General features: G+C 48.5%; 1 long non-coding RNA gene across 1 annotated transcript; it reads left to right on the top strand.

Moving 5' to 3' along the window:
* The first annotated feature begins 1943 nt into the window (after positions 1-1943).
* On the top strand, positions 1944-6499 carry LOC115837601. Its single transcript, XR_004032597.1, has 3 exons — positions 1944-2371; positions 2577-3258; positions 4451-6499. It is a non-coding gene; the product is annotated as an uncharacterized LOC115837601 (long non-coding RNA).
* Positions 6500-7345: the final 846 nt, after the last annotated feature.

Raw genomic sequence — 7345 nt, 5'->3', positions numbered from 1 at the left:
TTCCCGATGTGCCCGCTGGGTGGCGCTGGCGCCGCGCCGTGTCCCGGGCTGAGGCGAAACCGCGCTGCCCAGTCCGTGCCCGGACGCCCCCGCGCCCCCGCCCGGCCCCGCGCGCTGCAGCCGCCGCCTCTTCTCGGCTTCCTCTTGCTTTCCAGTAACTCTCCTCCTGGGGAAAAGGCTTTTCATGGAGCAAGCTCGGAGCCTACGGGGCTGGCCTCGGACTGGATGGGGGTAAGGACGGGTGGCGGCGCTCGCGCCGAGCGAACGGAGGGCTCAGGCAGCCGGTGATCAGGGCCGGGCCGCGGCCGCCGTCTGGGGTGAGCGGCCCACCCCGAGCTCTGGGCCAGGGCTCGCGGCTGTCCGGCAGATGCTGGGCGGGGAGGTGTGGGGAGGGGGCTTCCTCAGGCGGGGCAACCGGAGGGGAATAGGGTGTGCAGGGGGGAGGGGAGGCGTGGACGCCCTCCCGCCTCTTCTTCTCCCGCCCGGTGCCTGGTGGCTTGGCCTCCGCTCCAGAGCTTCGCGTATCCTGGCAGGAGCCGGCGCTCTCTCCATACTTAGGACTTGACCCTTCTTCCACACCCGGGCAGGGAATCATCTGCCCAATCCGAATTTGATTTTTTGCTTGTGAGAGGAGAAACTGGTGACAGTGTCGCATGGACACTGTCGGGGAATCCGAGACGTAGACCTGGAAGCCTGTACCAGAGGCCTTGTGGACAGCTTTGGAGCATGCATCTTAAGGCACACCACCGGTTTCTGCTGCTTTGGCACAGCCACGCAGCACCTAGGATGCTTCTCTGCACGCAGCAGTGGCCTAATCCGTGCACCCTCTGACGGTGTTGGAGGGAGCTGGAGCAACATCAGATTAATAGCCCCTGGGCTATTTGTATGACGTGCAGATTTCACCCTCTCATTCTTAAAGGGTGAAAAGCTCCAATTCAGAAAGGCGAGGATGGGGCCCAGGAATCTGCAATCTGCGTGGGTTTTTTTTGTTTTTTTTTTTTATAGAGTCTTGCTCTGTCACTCAGGTTGGGGTGCAGTGGCGCGATCTGTGCTCACCGCAACCTCTGTCTTCCAGGTTCAAGCGATTCTCCTGCCTCAGCCTTCCGAGTAGCTGGGACTACAGGTGCACACCACACCTGGCTAATTTTTGTATTTTTAGTAGAGACGAGGGTTTCACCATGTTGGCCAGGCTGGTCTTGAACTCCTGACCTCAAGTGATACGCCCACCTTGGCGTATCCCTTGTGCTGGGATTACAGTATCCCAATGTGCTGGGATTACAGGCATGAGCCACCGTGCCTGGCCAGAGTTTGCATTTTGTTGCTGTTGTCGTTTGTTAGTTCGAGATGGAGTCTTGCTCTGTAGCCCAGGCTGGAGTGCAGTGGCGCCATCTCTGCTCACTGCAACCTCTGCTTCCCAGGTTCAAGCGATTCTCCTGCCTCAATCTCCCAAGTAGCGGGGATTAACAGGCGTGCACCACCATGCCTGACTAATTTTTTTATTCTTAGTAGAGACAGGGTTTCTCATGTTGGGCAGGCTGTTCTCAAGCTCCTGATCTGCCCACCTTGGCCTCCCAGAGTGCTGGGATTACAAGTGTGAGCCACCGCGCCTGGCCTGTTTTGTTTTCTTAAATCCAGTTCTGATTCAAGCCTAAACCTGCCACTTCCATTCCCAATCCTCTGAGCTTCATGAGCTCCAGATACAGGGCTGTTAATCACAATTTCTTTAATTCTTTATATCTCTTGTGGAATTAGAGGGGTGGATGTTCTTTTTGGAAAAACATTAGAAAATGCCTACATGTCTTTATTGAAAGAACTTAAAAACAATGTATTTCTCTAGGGTTTATTTTCCCTCACGGCTCTCAACCTTCTCAAAATATAAGGTTGGCGGATTAATTATACTGAAAGTCTTCAGTTGGATATTTTATTATTGCATTTTTAAAGTTGTGTTTTGTAATTGCCCTGACAATGTAAGGAATGATATTTGTGAGGGTGAGTCAACAACACCTTCCCTGTTGGTATTCTGCCCTCTAATAACCCGGCGGGCTGGATCCCCAGCACCTGGAAGGAGTCATCATGGAACGTTAATAAGGAGGAAGGCTGGTGCTGGCGCCTGGAACGCTTCAGAGACAGAAAGCAGTGACTAGGCCAGACAGGCCCCTTGTTTCTGCGCTTTGAGATAGAAGTGAGAAATGGAAAATAGTCTCTTTATCTTCTCAGCAAATACAGCCTATGCTCAGAATGTCTCCGACTTCCCATCTCTGAGATGCCAGCTGCCCAGTTCCATGGAATCATGGCAAGCGAGAAACTGTCGTTCATAAGAGTTCAAGAAAATGAATATTCTCTCAACTCCGTGAGGGCCAGTGGGTTCCAGGTGAGATGAGACAACTTGGTGAGGGTTGTAACTGAGCTCCCAATGCATTTAGAAGCCTCTGGATGGCCGGCGGCAGGAAGCGGGTTGGGGGGTGCATTCCAGCCATGCTGGAAAAATTATATTTTGAAGTTAAATCTGGTAGTGTTTTTTCCAATATTGAATAGGCTTCAGGAAAGAGATAATACATTAACTTCTTTGTTCAGAGGGTACTCAACTTGCTGGAGTCATCTCTGCTATGGCTTTATTTGCGAACAACAGAGAACTTGCTCTGCAGCAGCCGCAGGCTCTCTGGGGACCCCACAGGCTGTGCAGATCCCCCACCCCAGAACCACAGAAAGAGACGGAGCAGGAGCACACCCCGTCTCCCAGGCCCAGGACAGCTGCTGAGCTCCAGAACACGGACTCTTGAAGGTTGATTTTGACTACCTACTAAGCTCCAGCTGAACCAGTTCCACTTCTTTAACCTTCCCATGATCCCTGTGAGGGGTCCGTGGTGTTGCTATTTGCAGGTGAAGAAAGTGAGATTGAGGGAGGCTGAAAGACCTGGCCCCAAGTCACAGTGCCCCGCTGAATATGGTGCTGCCTACTGGATATCCTGGGTGCTTCAACATCAGCAGCTCTCGGCAAGTGAGTGGGCCATGGACAAGGGACATGGGGGAGCAAGCCCAGCTGCACGGTTCCAGCTCTTTCCGCCACATCACAGCTTCTGCAGTTGGAAAGCCAGAACAGTGATCTTCAGTTTGTTCATCAAAGGGCCAAGAAATCTGTGTCCCCACCTTCTCTGCTTCAATTCTGGTGCTGCTTAAGCCAATTATCATTTCATGCCCTAAACCAAAAAATAAACTCTACAAACATCAACATTACATAGGACAGGATCTGGCCCACAGGTAAGAAAAGCACCTACAAGAGAGCTGCATGGAGCCGTGGGTGCATTTCCTGTTACTGCCAGGGCATCCCAGAATGCTGACAAAGACAAAACTAAGACGTTCCCACTCTGATTTGTCATAACACCAAGCAGGTGACGGAGGGGACAATTATGGGGCCCAGAGGAAAGTGCTTGTATCGTGTAGACAAAATCCAAAGCAGCTTGTTTCAGACAAAACATTTTGCTTTGGAAACTTCTGAAACTTCTGTGGCCCTTGAATATAGCAGAGATGATCTAAAAATTTTAGAAGCGGTTGAGGTACCCGTGGTAGAGGCAAGGCATGGGAGTGGTGACCTTTAAGGGGCTTGTCTTTAGTTTGAGGGCCACACACAGAGGAGGTGGGCAGAAAACAGATCTCCCCAGAGCAGCTTTCCAGACAAAAACTTAAAGAAAAAATGACCAAGAAAATACCTGATATAATTGACAATGCCATGAAATGAAAAGTTTATCATAAATTCTAATAAAAACTACAATGGGCTGGGCGCAGTGGCTCATCCCTGTACTGGCAGCAGTTTGGGAGAAGGAGGCCAGAGGATTGCTTGAGGCCAGGAGTTTGACCCAGCCTGAGGAACAAAGTGAGACCCTATCTGTATTTTAAAAATATACTTTAAAAAATATTTTTAAAAAACAGCAGATGGATATCCCTACTGTATTTGAGACCTGGCTTCGGTTCTGCCTCCTCTAGGGAAGCTCACAAGCAACACTAGAATCTCAGCTCTCTCTGTTCGCTGATGTCATCTGAGATTTTTCTTTTTCTTTTTTTTTTTTTTTTTTTTTTGGCGATGGAGTCTTGCTGCGATGCCCAGGCTGGAGTCTAATGGTGTGATCTCAGCTCACTGCAACCTCCGCTTCCCTGGTTCAAGCAATTCTCCTACCTCAGCCTCCTGAGTAGCTGGGACTACAGGCACATGCCACCATGCCCGGCTAATTTTCGTATTTTTAGTAGAGACCAGGTCTCACCCTATTGGCCAGGCTGGTCTTGAATTCCTGACCTCAAGTGATCCACCCACCTTGGCCTCCCAAAGTGCTGGGATTATAGGTGTGAGCCACCACACCCAGCCCATCTGAGGTTTTTCTAATGTAGAGAATATACCATAGTGTTTTAAATAACCCATGCTCTTACATTTGACTGCACTCCCTTCTTCAACACACAGATTGGGGGCAGGAGCTGCTTTTTCAATGAGAAGAATGAACAGACCTAGTAGGCATTGCCTTTAGACCCAGGTAAGAGGAATCCCAGCCTTGGGACAGCACTTTCAAGGGCTAAGCCCATAAGCCATCCTTCTAGAACATTCTCTGGGTAGCTAGGGCTTCATAATTCACTTGCTGGGTTTGTCCTCCCTGAGTGGACTGTGTTGTTGGTGTGCACACCTGTATTTCCATGGAATGGTATCTTAGTCCTGCTGCTATAACAGAATGCCTGAGACTGAAAATGTATAAACAATAGACATTTATTTCTCACAGTTCTGGAGGCTGGGAAATCAAGATCGAGGCACCAGCTGGTTTGGTGTCTGGCGAGGGCTGCTCTCTGCTTCCAAAATGGTGCCTTGGGGCTGTGCGTGATGGCTCATACCTATAATCCCAGCACTTTGGGAGGCCGAGGTGGGCAGATCACCTGAGGTCAGGAGGTTGAGACCAGCCTGGCCAACATGGTGAAAACCCCATCCCTACTAAAAATACAAAAAATTAGCCGGGCGTGGTGTTGCATGCCTGTAATTCCAGCTACTTGGGAGGCTGAGGCAAGAGAATTGCTTGAACCCGGGAGGCAGAATTTGCAGTGAGCCAAGATTGCACCACTGCACTCTAGCCTGAGTGACAGAGCGAGACTCTGTCTCAAAAGACAAACAAAAAACCAAAATGGTGCCTCATTGCTGGATATTCCAAAGAGGATGAATGTATGTTCTCGAATGACAGAAAAGACAGAAGGGCAGAAAGTGTCCAAACTCACTCCATCAATCCCTTTTATAAGGTGCTAATCACTCCCTAAATGCCCCATCTCTTATTACTGTTGCACTGGGGATTCAGTTTCAGCATGAGTTTTGGAGGGATACAGACATTCAAACCACAGCATTGTGCACACTCCTTTTTCTATGGAATGGCCAAGGCGCGGCTATTTGCAGAGGCTCTGACAGAGCTCTGCTGTGGAGCTGGGGTGTCCACGTGCCTGTATGGAAGAACTTCCATGGCACCGGAGCCTGGTGGGAAGAGAAGTGGGCTGGGCTATAGGCTGGGCACCAGGGACTATCACCTCGTGCCACCACATTTAGTGTGGAGTTCCAGAGAGGCCACAAATTCTTCATTTGAACTGGACTCCCCAGCCTCGTGTTCCTCTGCAGGATGTAAAAGGTAATGCCAGCAGACAGTGGCAGTGCTGGAGGCGCCTGGCGGGCAGAGGTTACCTGGCTGGAGTGGCAGGCGTGAGGAGATGCCTCCCAGCATAAGGAATGTGGGCTTCTGTTGGATCTCTTGTTCCAGGCCCCACACATGTTCGAGGCAGCCTGGGTATGTCTTGGCCCGCTCAATCCCTCAGAGCCCTGTTTAATTCTCAGCTTGCTGTCACCTATGTGGTGCCAAGAAACAAGTCACCAAAATAATGAAATGCCTACCTAAGCTTAAAAACAAAACCATGAGGTCTTTCTAAATAAATTATGATGAAGTGCAAACTGCAGCTCCCTGTAATGATTTCAAAGACTCCGTTCCAAGAATGCATTAATTTAAAAAGGGAGTATAAGGCAAAGGGGGGTGATTAGAAGAGGAAGGCAGCTGACATCAAACTGAATATGCCAAGTTTCCTCCTCAAAAACAAGTGTGCATTATGTGTGGTGACCATTCTTGGTATTGTTCTGTTGCTGTAAAGCACAGCATAGCATCATTCTTTTAGATGCCATTCATTTAATATGTGGGTAAATGTACATGGTTAGGCTAGACTGGAGCGCTCGTCTACACTGCTTAAAAGAAAAGATTTACTAAGAAAATTCAAAGGACAAACAAGGTGCAAAGGGAATGTTAGGTTTAATTAAGAAATCAGCTCTTTAAAGGGCTTAACCAGAATAATTGTTGGTATGCAGATGGGGTTGTGAATTATAAATGACTCATCCATTCTTTGAAGGATGATCTCTTCTTGGAAAAGGTTCTCTTCTTGGAAAGACTTGGGGAGCATTTTAAGTTTTTGAAGGCCAGGCGTGGTGGCTTATGCCTGTAATCCCAGCACTTTGGGAGGCCAAGGTGGGTGGATCACCTGAGGTCAGGAGTTCGAGACCTGCCTGGCCAACATGGTGAAACCCTGTCTCTACTAAAAATATAAAAATTAGCTGGGCGTGGTGGCATGCACCTGTAATCCCAGCTACTTAGGAGGCTGAGGCAAGAGAATCGCTTGAACCTGGGAGGCAGAGGTTGCAGTGAGCCGAGATGGTGCCACTGCACTCCAGCCTGGGCGACAGATAATAATAATTACTGAGTCGTTTTAAGCCGGTAACATTTGTTAGATGTTTATTACATGCTAGTTCCTCAGTTCCAGGTATTTAGACTTCACAACAAGCCTAAGATTATGACCATTTTATGGAGGAGGAAAATGAAGGCCTCCCAAGTGCCTTGCCCGAATTACCTAGCTAAATGCTAGGAAAGCAAAGACAGGCACAACAGGCTGTCTGCCTTTAAGAAGTTTACTACCTAGTATTTTTTAAAGTAAATTCTCTAATAAGTTCAGGCCAGCTTCCTCTTCCAGCTCATCTGAATTTGGTGAGTTTTAATAAAATAAAACAATATGAAAAACGTTTCTACGCAATTAACTGTTGTCATGTATTATAATAGGAATGAAGGGGAAGCTGTCTTATGGAATATTGAGTCCGCACTTGAGAATCAATTGCCTGAAGAACATTCTTATTTCCAGATTGTAGCTTGGTCTTTTTGCGCCTGAACAATGACAAAAAGAGTGATGATTTTGTAACAAAACCTCAGGGACGCTATTAACAAGTTGGCATTTCTAATTCATGTGGAAATGCTATTTTATTTATCAGAGAATTGTAGCAGTGGTGTTCATTTAATTAAGA

Source organism: Nomascus leucogenys, chromosome 12, assembly GCF_006542625.1.
Source record: "Nomascus leucogenys isolate Asia chromosome 12, Asia_NLE_v1, whole genome shotgun sequence".
NCBI lineage: Eukaryota > Metazoa > Chordata > Mammalia > Primates > Hylobatidae > Nomascus > Nomascus leucogenys.
Note: the sequence above shows the minus strand (reverse complement) of the source record. Positions and strands in the feature narration are given on the sequence as shown.